The sequence below is a fragment of the Lasioglossum baleicum genome, chromosome 7 (assembly GCF_051020765.1).
Source record: "Lasioglossum baleicum chromosome 7, iyLasBale1, whole genome shotgun sequence".
In the NCBI taxonomy this organism is placed as follows: Eukaryota; Metazoa; Arthropoda; class Insecta; order Hymenoptera; family Halictidae; genus Lasioglossum; species Lasioglossum baleicum.
This window is the reverse complement of record NC_134935.1, coordinates 509,265-521,288: the sequence shown is the minus strand read 5'-3', so window position 1 is coordinate 521,288 and position 12,024 is coordinate 509,265. Positions and strand designations below refer to the sequence as shown.

General features: G+C 45.4%; 1 long non-coding RNA gene across 1 annotated transcript; it reads left to right on the top strand.

Annotated features, from left to right (window-relative positions):
• Positions 1-578: 578 nt before the first annotated feature.
• On the top strand, positions 579-2,532 carry LOC143210465 (uncharacterized). Its single transcript, XR_013009259.1, has 2 exons — positions 579-1,193; positions 1,247-2,532. It is a non-coding gene; the product is annotated as an uncharacterized LOC143210465 (long non-coding RNA).
• The last annotated feature ends 9,492 nt before the right edge of the window (positions 2,533-12,024 follow it).

Sequence of the window (12,024 nt, the reverse complement as noted above, 5' to 3'; positions counted from 1 at the left end):
CAATGTGTAGAAATTCATTTCACCGACATTACCAACATTACTGACATAACCTCACCGACGGTGCTGCCCTGTATAACGGCATCCGCCGTTCCACACAGACTCCACGAGCTGTCTTCCATCTGGAAGGAAGAAGCTGCCCTCTAGATGCTGTGACGGCGGACTTTGTACACCTGTAATCGTTTTCGGAAGCCCACTGGCATGCAACTCCACACTCTTTCTAGATGTACTCCAACCATTGCTCCGAGCAGCCAATAAGCGGCGTCTGGAACCATACTGCCCTCCAAATTCACTCCACGCTCTGGACTATTCCTGGCAGTTCCAAACTGTGCTATCAGGGTATTAGCACTTCGTCTCAGTGATGCCAGAGCTGTGGTACTGTGGTACTAAACCATACCCCCACCATAGCCTACTATTGCCCCTACGTGTCCTTTCCAACGCGCCCGCGCGCTACACTCACCAGCGTACCTCTATGGATACAGTAGAGGTACGCTGGTGAGTGTAGCGCGCGGGCGCGTTGGAAAACAACGTAGGGGCAATAGTAGACTATGGTGGGGGTATGGTTTAGTACCACAGTACCACAGCTCTGGCATCACTGCTTCGTCTTCGACTCTTGTACAGTCACCACGTTGTTTTTCCTTAGCCGTTGTTAAGCGTTCACGTATAGACTTCTTGTACTTTGTAGGCTATCACACGCCTTGTAACAGTGAATAAAGTTATTGTTACTAATTATTCATAGCAGCAGTGTTACTGATTCAATCGCAATCTTTCGACCAATAACGCGTAGTAGGTCGCCTTCCCTATCTGGTCACCATAGGGATAAAACCTACACTGTACTGCCACCAAGCATAAGGACCAGGGTATCGCCACTCTAATAGGAGAACTGTTAGCACGAATTTAGTACTGTAACACGAAATAAAGATGTTACTACTTGCAAGAGTAATTCTCAAACAGTCCGCCAGATGGAATTGATGCCAGTATTTTGGTGCACGTTGTAAACAGTTGTAAACAAAAATATACGGTTTGAATGTATTAGGTTGGAGAATCTTATTATTCCGGTCGAATAAAATTCTGGAGCCTGGAGGTGACAAACTCGTTGAATGCCGTTTCAGCATCTCTCTGGGATTTGAAGCATTTCTCACGCAAGAAGTTGTCGAGATGCTTAAAAAAGTGGTAATCGGTGGGCGAGAGATCTGGTGAGTATGGTGGATGAGATAGTTTCGTAGCCTAATTCGTTCAACTTTTGAAGGGTCGGCCGGGCGTTGTCGTGGAGAAGGATAGAACCATTTCTGCTGACCAGTGCTGGACACAAACCTTGAAGTTTCTTGTGCATTTCGTCAATTTGGTGGCGGTACTTTTCAGCTGTAATGGTTTCACCAGGATTCAGGAAGCTGTGGTGAATCAAACCGGCCACAGACCACCAAACTATCACCATGACCTTCTTTTGGTGCAACTGTGGCTTTGGTAAGTGTTTTGAATCTTCGTCGTAGTCTAGCCACTGAGCCGATCGTTGATTGCGCAAAGAAAGGGCAGATGACCCTCGCGTTCTGCGATATGCGATATGCGATGTGTGTTGTATGATCTCGATGTATGTTCTGCGATATGCGATGTATGTTGTATGATCTCGATGTATGTTCTGCGATATGCGATGTATGTTATACAATGTTGATGTGTGTTACGAGATGTACGATGTGTGTTACGAGATATACGATGTGTGTGATGTGTGTTATACGATCTCGATGTGTGTTACGATATATACGATGTGTGTTACGCATCCACACACATCTTATATCTCGTAACACACATCGTATATATCGTAACACACATCACAGACATCGTATATCTCGTAACACATCGTACATCTCGTAACACACATCTTATATCTCGTGTTATACAATCTCGATGTATGTTCTGCGAGTTGCGATGTGTGTTGTACGCCTCGATGTGTGTAACGAGATGTACGATGTGTGTTACGAGATATACGTTGTGTGTTGCGAGATGTACGATGTGTGTTACGAGATATACGATGTGTGTTACGAGATATATGATGTGGGTGATGTGTGTTACACGATCTCGATGTGTCTTACGATATATACGATGTGTGTTACGCATCCACGCACATCTTATATCTCGCAACACACAACGTATATATCGTAACACACATCACACACATCGTACATCTCGTAACACACATCTTATATCTCGTGTTATACGATCTCGATGTATGTTCTGCGAGTTGCGATGTGTGTTGTACGATCTCGATGTGTGTTACGAGATATACGATATGTGTGGATGTGTGTTATACATTGTTTTGCTTTTTATTGAGCCAGTTCATTGTTAATTGCTGTGATATGCATTTGATGTATTCTCATTGTGAAAAAGTTTGTAAATAATGTTTAATTTGCAATATTTGTAATGAAACAGTGTTATCGCGCTTGATAATATGGTTTGAATTTATTAATAAGTAGAAAATTGTACATATACTTTTTGTAAGTGTTACAATATTCAATATACTGAATTTAAAATGTATTAAAATGTTTTAATTTGTTTTATTTTCAAATAAAAATTATAAATTAGCAAGGAATGGGTAGTATGGATTTAAAATTCCCGCGTTTACCCGTTAGTTATGTAACACGGAATTCAGATGGCGTTCGATTTCCGTGCTTGTAGGGGCAATATGCGCTTCCGCGCATTGCCACGGCGCTCGTGTCGCCTGGCAATAGCCGCATGCGAGCGGCATAGCGAGTCGCCCCTCTTGACGATTCTTCGTCGCCGCCTAGAGCGCTTTTCCCGCCTAGGCGCCATTAGCACTTCGTCTTCGACTCTTGTACAGTCACCACGTTGTTTTTCCTTAGCCATTGCTAAGCGTACACGTATAGACTTCTTGTACTTTGTAGGCTATCACACGCCTTGTAACAGTGAATAAAGTTATTATTACTAATTATTCATAGCAGCAGTGTTACTGATTCAATCGCAATCTTTCGACCAATAACGCGTAGTAGGTCGCCTTCCCTATCTGGTCACCATAGGGATAAAACCTACAATTGGTGACCCCGACGTGATTGCCGTTATTGAATTGGTGTGGATTTCGACAAGCTACCTGCTGCCTCACTGCAGCCACGAGCCATCTCACAAGGAGAAGAACTTGGCTGCACGTGGCCAGAAGTCTTGAGTAAATTCGGCCGGCGCCGAATCGTACGAAGTAATTCCTGGCGGCGAGCAATCCGCTCGCTGCATTCATCGTTGCCGTTTGCAGGCGGCGAGTAATCCGCTCGCTGCACCCAGCGTGGCCGTTGCAGGCGGCGAGCATTCCGCTCGCTGCATACATCTTTGCCGTTTGCAGGCGGCGAGCAATCCGCTCGCTGCACCCAGCGTGGCCGTTGCAGGCGGCGAGCATTCCGCTCGCTGCATACATCTTTGCCGTTTGCAGGCGGCGAGCAGGCCGCTCGCTGCACGTTGCAGTTGTTCCTGCGAGAACCCATCGTCACCGGCGTTTCCGGCACCGCGTGGGTATCATCGCTGCCGCCATTGTTGCCGCCGTCGCTGCCGCCATCGACGCCATTTTGGACGCTGCGTGTAAGCCATAAGTGACCGTTAATTTTTAAGTTCTTTTCCATTCGTGTCCGCGTCAATTTTCACCCTCTGTCATGTCTGCCCCATCCATGGACGAGCGCGTGGCTCAATTGGAAGCCTTGCTGGCGTCTCAGAGGGAAGCCGCGCCTTCCAACCGCGTCGATAATTACCGCGTGCCCAAGCTGCCGGTCTTTTTCAAAGCCGAGCCGAGGACCTGGTTCGGGCAGGTCGAGGCGTCATTTCGCACGGCTCGCATAACGAACCAATCGACGATGGCCGACATCGTCATAGCCGGTCTCGATCCTGAGACAGCCAACGTCATTTCCGATCTCATCGCTTCACCGGATCCCGTCGCGCCGTTTACACGTATCAAAGAACGCCTTATGGCGACGTTTTCAACGTCCGCGGAGGCGAAACTCCGCCAGTTGCTTAGGGGACAAATCGCGTCGACGGGCAAACCCTCTCATATTCTCGCCGTCATACGGAACAAAGATAACGGCGAGTGCTCGGAGGCAGTCCTCCGATCTATATTTTTCGATCAAATGCCAGAACAGTGCCGCGCGATTCTGGCCGCGTCTAAGTGCGATGATCTGCAGGATCTGGCCCTTCTGGCCGACAAGATCGTAGAGACCATGAACCCCTCCGCCGCTCATAACATCGCTGCCGCGTCATCGGTACCTGCCGCCGCGACATTGACAACCGCTGCCGCGACGTCGAGACCTGGTTCCTTTCAGGACCAGCTCGACCTAATCATGCGCGAGATAGCGAATCTTAAAATGTCACACCAGCGTAGTTCGCGTTCGAGTCAAAGAAATTTTGGTCGAAACGCTGCCGGTTCCCGATCGAAGAAACGCTCTAGTAGTCGCGACCCATCGGGACTCTGTCGACTTCATGCAAAATACGGGGAGCGTGCGCATAGGTGTACCAAACCCTGCGCGTGGTCCGGCCCTCCGCGCGCGCCGGAAAACTAAAGTCACTCTCCTCCTCGGAGACTGTTGGAGTGTGCCAAACGTCCTCTAAACGTCTCCATGTACGCGATCGTAAATCAGGCCGCACGTTTTTGATCGACACAGGTTCGGATCTGTCTCTGCTGCCGGTTTCCGCTGAATCGCGTACCCCCCCCAGCTCGTTAAAGCTGTTTGCCGCGAACGACACACGTATCAATACCTACGGTGAAATTCGCGTGATCCTCGATTTGGGATTGCGTCGCCCAATCGAGTGGAATTTTTGCGTAGCAGAAGTCCCGTATCCCATAATAGGAGCCGACCTGCTTACGCACTACGGTCTCACGGTCGATCTTAAAGGGCGTCGTGTCATTGATGGCACAACTAATATTTGTATCGCTGCCGGTATCGCCGATAGTACCCCCGCGTCCGTGAATGTCCTTGGACCGTCGTCCAAATACGCGCATATTTTGGCTCGTTTCCCTCAAGTCATCGGACTTGAGCAGCCAACACCTCTCGAGTCGCGCGGTGTGTTCCATTACATTTCCACCACCGGCCCACCCGTTGCCGAACGCGCTCGACGTCTCACAGCCGACAAGCTGAAAGCCGCGAAGGCTGAATTTCAACATTTGATCGCTGCCGGTATTTGTAGACCATCTAGCAGTCCATGGGCCAGTCCCATACATCTCGTTAAGAAAAAGTCAGGTGAATGGCGTGTTTGCGGTGATTACCGTCGCTTAAACAGCGTAACCGTGCCCGATAGGTACCCCGTTCCTCACCTTCACGACTTTCCTGCCAACCTTCATGGCAAAACAATATTTACGGCACTAGACCTCTACAAGGCATATCATCAAATACCCGTTGCTTCCGAAGATATTCAAAAAACCGCTGTCATCACGCCGTTCGGACTTTTCGAGTATTGCGCGATGACGTTCGGACTTCGAAATGCGGGCCAAACTTTCCAACGTTATATCAACCGCGCGCTAGGCGATTTGGATTTTGTCTTCACATTCCTCGATGACATTCTCATTGCCTCTTCCTCTCCTGAAGAGCATGAGAAACATCTGACAATCGTCCTGCAGCGCCTGCGTGATTTTCATCTGCGTGTGAATTTAGACAAATGCCGTTTCGGCGTGTCTGAGCTAGTTTTTCTCGGCCACCTAGTCAACTCGGAGGGATTCAAACCCACTCCCGATAAAGTTGAGGCCATTATGAATTTTCCCAAGCCGCGCACGATCGATGACTTACGTCGTTTTCTGGGAATGGTGAATTTTTATAGGCGTTGTATCCCACACGCCGCCGCCACTCAAGCTCCGTTAAACGCATACATGCATGATGCGCGAAAACGCGATAAACGCTTAATTAAATGGCTGCCGGAAGCCGAAGCTGCTTTCGTGAAATGCAAGGACGATCTTGCAAACGCTGCCTTGATAACGCACCCTAGTGAAAAAGCCACTGTTCGACTCGTTGCCGATGCATCTGACGTGGCCATGGGCGCGGTTTTAGAGCAGCTGCATGGCGCAAACTGGAGACCACTTGCATTCTTCTCACGCAAATTCTCCCCGGCCCAGTGTAGGTACAGTACGTACGATCGCGAGCTCACCGCGATATACGAGGCCGTGAGACATTTCCGCCATTTCTTAGAAGGTCGCGAATTTAATATATATTCCGATCATAAACCGCTCATCTACGCCTTTGCGCAGAACTCAGAGCGTGCTTCTCCTCGTCAGACGAGACAATTGTGCTACATAGCACAATTCACGTCTAACATTCTCTACCTGCCGGGCAGTGATAACGTCGTTGCCGATTCTCTCTCGCGTACCGAGGCTATACGGCTGCCGACGCAATTTGATTTAAATGAGCTGTCTCGCGAACAGGAAAACGACCCCGAACTCAGGGAAATTTTTCGAACGCCCGATCACTCTCTCGCTCTTAAAAGGCTGACATGGGGCCCGGAGCACTCTCCTGTATATTGCAGTATTTGCGATGAGTGCATTCGTCCGTATATACCCGCCTCGATGCGCGAGCGAGTGTTCACGCTCTTTCATTCACCCGCTCATCCGAGCGCGAAGGTAACTGATCGACTCATTCGACAGCGCTACGTCTGGCCCGACATGCACCGTGACATTGCTCGCCAGTGCAGGTCGTGTGTAGATTGCCAGCAATCGAAAATCTCTCGTCACGTTAAAATGACACCGTCGCAGTTCGTCGCGCCCGACGGACGTTTTATGCACGTGCATATCGACATTGTCGGTCCGCTGCCGGTCAGCGAAGGTTTTCAATATTGCCTTACTATGATCGATAGATTTTCGCGCTGGGCCGAAGCCGTTCCTCTCCGCGACATTTCCGCGCAGACAGTCGGCCGTGCTTTCTTCGATAACTGGGTGTCGCGTTTTGGCGCACCTGCATTTCTAACGAGCGATCAAGGTTCGCAGTTCGAATCGCAGCTTTTCTCAGCCCTTCTTGCGCTCGTCGGCTGCCGGAGACAACGAACGACGGCGTACCACCCCGCATCTAACGGTATGGTCGAGCGTTGGCATCGCGTCTTGAAGGCAGCGATCATGTGCCACGCCGATCAGCAATGGTCGCGTGTTCTACCCGCGGTATTGTTAGGTTTGCGTACGCACGTCCGTCTCGATACAAATGCGTCTCCCGCCGATTATGTATATGGAACAACACTGCGTTTACCGGGAGAATTCTTCCTAATGGACGATTATAAACCCGATCCGCAGCCGTTCCTGGAAGAGTTTCGACAGTACATGCGTGCCGTTAAGCCGGTGCCTGTGGCACATAAGCGTAACGTGAAGACCTTCGTTTTTAAGGAATTAGAGTCGTGTTCGCATGTGTTCATGCTGGTAAAATCCGTGCGTAGACCTTTAGAACGGCCTTACACGGGACCACACCGAGTACTCCAGCGCATTTCAGATCGCGTGTATTCCATCGAGGTCAATGGTTCACCGCGTAACGTTTCTGTCGAACTCTTAAAACCTGCGCACATTGTTAATGAAGGACTTGAAGCTCCTACATCCGCTGCCGCGCAACCGACTACAAGTGCGCCGTTACGCACCTACGCGCGTAAGAGAGTCACCTTCGCAGACTCCGCACCTTAAGTTAAGTTTTTGTCTTTTGTAAGCGTCGCGCGTAGCGTGTAAGTTTTTTGTAATTAGCATATAAGCACCTTTTGTAAAAGCGAAATCTTGTATGCTTCCGCTTCTCTTTGGGGGGGAGTGTGTAGGGGCAATATGCGCTTCCGCGCATTGCCACGGCGCTCGTGTCGCCTGGCAATAGCCGCATGCGAGCGGCATAGCGAGTCGCCCCTCTTGACGATTCTTCGTCGCCGCCTAGAGCGCTTTTCCCGCCTAGGCGCCATTAGCACTTCGTCTTCGACTCTTGTACAGTCACCACGTTGTTTTTCCTTAGCCATTGCTAAGCGTACACGTATAGACTTCTTGTACTTTGTAGGCTATCACACGCCTTGTAACAGTGAATAAAGTTATTATTACTAATTATTCATAGCAGCAGTGTTACTGATTCAATCGCAATCTTTCGACCAATAACGCGTAGTAGGTCGCCTTCCCTATCTGGTCACCATAGGGATAAAACCTACATGCTAACAGAAAAATACATTGAGTGGCGATACCCTGCATAAGGACCGAGAAACGTCACTAAATTCGTTGCCACTTTTTAACAAAGGAGTCGACACCAGTCGACACCCCCTGACTGTACGTGACCGTTTGGTGGCGTGGACACGCTGTGCTCGAGATGTGGCTTCGGCCCGCTTGGTTGTCTGGGACTTCAAGATAAACAATATTAATACATAAGTAATTAGATTAATTAATGAATATTTATAACAAGATTAGGTTAGTTCTATTTATAGTACATATATGAGTTTTGTGGAAAACGCATGCTCTGATTGCAATGTGAAGAACCTCAAAGACATTTTTGATAACTACTAAAGAAAAATAAATAACTTAATACTATAACTTATAAACTAGAATTATGTACAAAAAGTATATACAAATGGCTCATCCGTCAATCTTCTATTAAAGAACACCAAATTTTAAAAGTATATAAATTAATTCAAATGCAGTCTATTCGAGATTCTGCGATTATAAAGCTCTTTAAGGTGTGCACAACTACATGACAGCCACCAGTACTTTTTAAAATTCAGACGATTATAGTCTACCCAATCTCGGTTTGGGATGGAAGTGGAAAATTTAAAGTTTTCTTTGTTGATTGTGAATGCATCACTGTTAAATGCTATGCGTTTGTTGGCTTTGTTACAACGCCAATGATATATTATAGGTATGTTATTTTTATCTTGGATAAGTCCAGTCTTGTCACAGTAAAGGAATTTTTGAGGAGATATGTAGCCTGTGGTAAGTTGTTTACGTGAGGTGTCGTCAATTTGGGAGATAAGTTCGCGTAGAAGGTGGTTGTCAATATGTGGTAATTTACTGAAGTAGTCTCTGGTAAGTCGGAGAAGGAAAATGTCAATTCTAGGTATGTCAGCTGCGTCATAAAGTGTTGTGTTTCTGACATAATGTTGCCAATTTGAATTTTTAGTTCTATATAATTTGTTATAAGCGCGTAAACATTTTCTTTCAAAAACTCTGATTTTTTCCATTGTAGTATGGTTAGTGTTCCACCAAACCAGGGCTGCGTAAGCTATTATAGGTCTTATTAACAACATGTACAATATAGTTCTAGTTCTATGGGTGAGATATTTGTTGTGGAAAAGTCTACTATTTGATTTAAAAGCAGCGCATGCTTTGCTTAATTGGATATCTATATGTACATTACCTCTTAACAAATAATCAATGTGCATACCAAGGTATTTAACAATTTTTTTGTGAGGGATTGGGTTTCTGATATTGGTACCTGGTACTGTTGCCGTAATTTGAAAATTTTTACAACCAGCTTTGGTTTTTGAGCTGAGTGATTCAAGGGGTTTTCGAAAAAGAATAGTTCCACATTTGCTAGGACTTAATTTAAGGTTCCAATTAATATAGTAGTTGTTAATTTTATCAACTATTGTTTCGAGGTGGGACTGTACATTAGATACTCTATTGCCAGAAACATAAGAGACAAGATCGTCAGCAAAAGCCAGCACAGATGCCTTTCCCGGTTCGTTAAATTCGAAAGAATTTAGTAGATCACTAGTAAAGTTATTGAATAGCACAGGAGAGTTAACAGTACCCTGTTGTAGACCTTCTTGTATAATGAATTCTATTGAGGATGAATTCTTTCCGTCCCATGTATAAAATGTTTTATTTGTAATCATGTCCCAGATGGTATATATTAGCCAGAGTGGAAATTTCTTTTCATTGAGTTTATATAAGAGACCTTTAAGCCAAATCGAGTCAAAAGCTTTTTCTATGTCTAGTAGTGCAGCGGCTACTAATTGACCATTACTAATTTTGTGATTGATATCAGAAATGAATTTGTGAATTGCATGTGTTGTAGAATGTCTGTGCTTAAAACCAAATTGACTGTCAGGGATGATGTTGTGTAAATAGCAAAATTTGTTGATTTTGTTGTTTATAATAGCTTCGTAAACTTTACTGAGACTGGGTGTAAGGCTGATGGGTCTGTAGCTTGCAGGATCTGTAGGCTTTTTACCTTTTTTGATATTTGGTAAAACTTTAGCTTTTTTCCAAATTGTAGGAAAATAATTGTTATTAATTGCATTATTGAAAAGTATTGTTAGGTTATTAATTATTTTTACAGGAAGATGTTTTAGAGCTATTGGAGGAATACCATCTGGGCCATGAGAGGTTTTATTTGGGAGTTTTTTAAGAACATCTTCAACACAAAGGGGGCTGCAGAAAGGTGAAATTTCATCTTCAGATAGAGTTGGAATTTTAGAACTATTATGTGTGTTGAATTGTGTGATAGTTGTATTAGTTTGTCTGCGTAAAGTGAATTGGTGTATTATGTCATTGGCAGTTTTGTCTACAATGGTTTTCAGTTGTGAATCTATGTTCAAGTATCGAGGGGAGTTAATTAACTCATAGTGAGCGCCAGTTGCATTAAGTTTGTCTGTCGGTGAAGTAAGTATATAACTATCGTCAGTTTTCTGTAAAGATGCGATATCACAATTACTTCTGCTAAGGATCAAGTTATCATTAAATTTTATGTGGATGTCTTCGATGTTAGTAGGCTTTTTGTGTCTAAAGATTGCATTAATTTTTGGGAAAAAAGTGTCAGAAATTTTATGATCAATTTGTTTAATAACATTGGTCCAGTATTTTTCAATTGATGATCGAAATGTTTTATTTAGTAAATGTGTTAAGTGTTTGTGTATGTTTTTAGCTATTTTAGTGATGGTAAGTTTTGAATGAGGGTCGGATATATATGGAGTTTGTGTAATAATGATACAATGAAACGTTTGCTTTTTTGTAATTTAATAATTTTGCGGTTTATGTATTTAGTGGTGTTATCATTATCTTTGAAACGTGGTGTAAATTTTTCAATTGCTTGATGAATGAAGTTAGTGATGTTGTAAAGTTTGGTATCAATTTCATGAATGGGAAGATTTACATCTGTTGGTATCCCAGACAACCAAGCGTGCCGAAGCCACATCTCGAGCACAGCGTGTCCACGCAGTGATGCCAGAATCATGGGCACTGATGCCAAGGCTGTGGTACTGTGGTACTAAACCATACCCCCACCATAGCCTACTATTGCCCCTACGTTGTTTTCCAACGCGCCCGCGCGCTACACTCACCAGCGTATCACTCTATTTCACTCTATTTACTGTATCCGTAGAGGTACGCTGGTGAGTTGGTGAGTGTAGCGCGCGGGCGCGTTGGAAAACAACGGAGGGGCAATAGTAGGCTATGGTGGGGGTATGGTTTAGTACCACAGTACCACAGCCTTGGCATGAGTGATCATGGGTCGTGGGTTTTTTCCCCTCCGCTCGCTCAGCCGACTCGACCCCCCACTCTGACGCACCGTCGTCGCCAGGTTGCTTCTACTGCGCACGCGCTACACGAACGTATCTCTACTCTGTCCGTGTGAGTGCCTGTTCGATTGCACGCGCGCTACACACACCAGCGTACCTCTACTCTGTCCGTGTGCACTGCTTGTGCGCTTGCGCCAGCCACAATCTATTTTTAGCACTCTCCATCCACATCCACGCCTGCTTGACGGAAACGAAACTGATTCTGAAATTCGGCCGTCGAGCCGTCGCGTCGAGCGTATCAATCGCAATCTGGAGCTAGCCTTCGAGTCCCCGCGTGCAGCGAGTTTTATTTTTATTTTTCATTACTTTTTTAATTACATTTTTTAACCTTCCAAAAAATTTAAATATATATTATATGTATATTCGTAAGTTTGAACCCTTTATCTCAACCAGGAGGGTAGTGAAAGGGTAAAAACTAATTATTGGTTTTTCCCACATTTTCCCTATTTAATGGTATACTTAAAAATTCTAGAAAAATTCTACAAAATTGTAGATATTATTCCTTATGATTGTGAATTTTTTCAGATTTTTTGCAAATAGTAA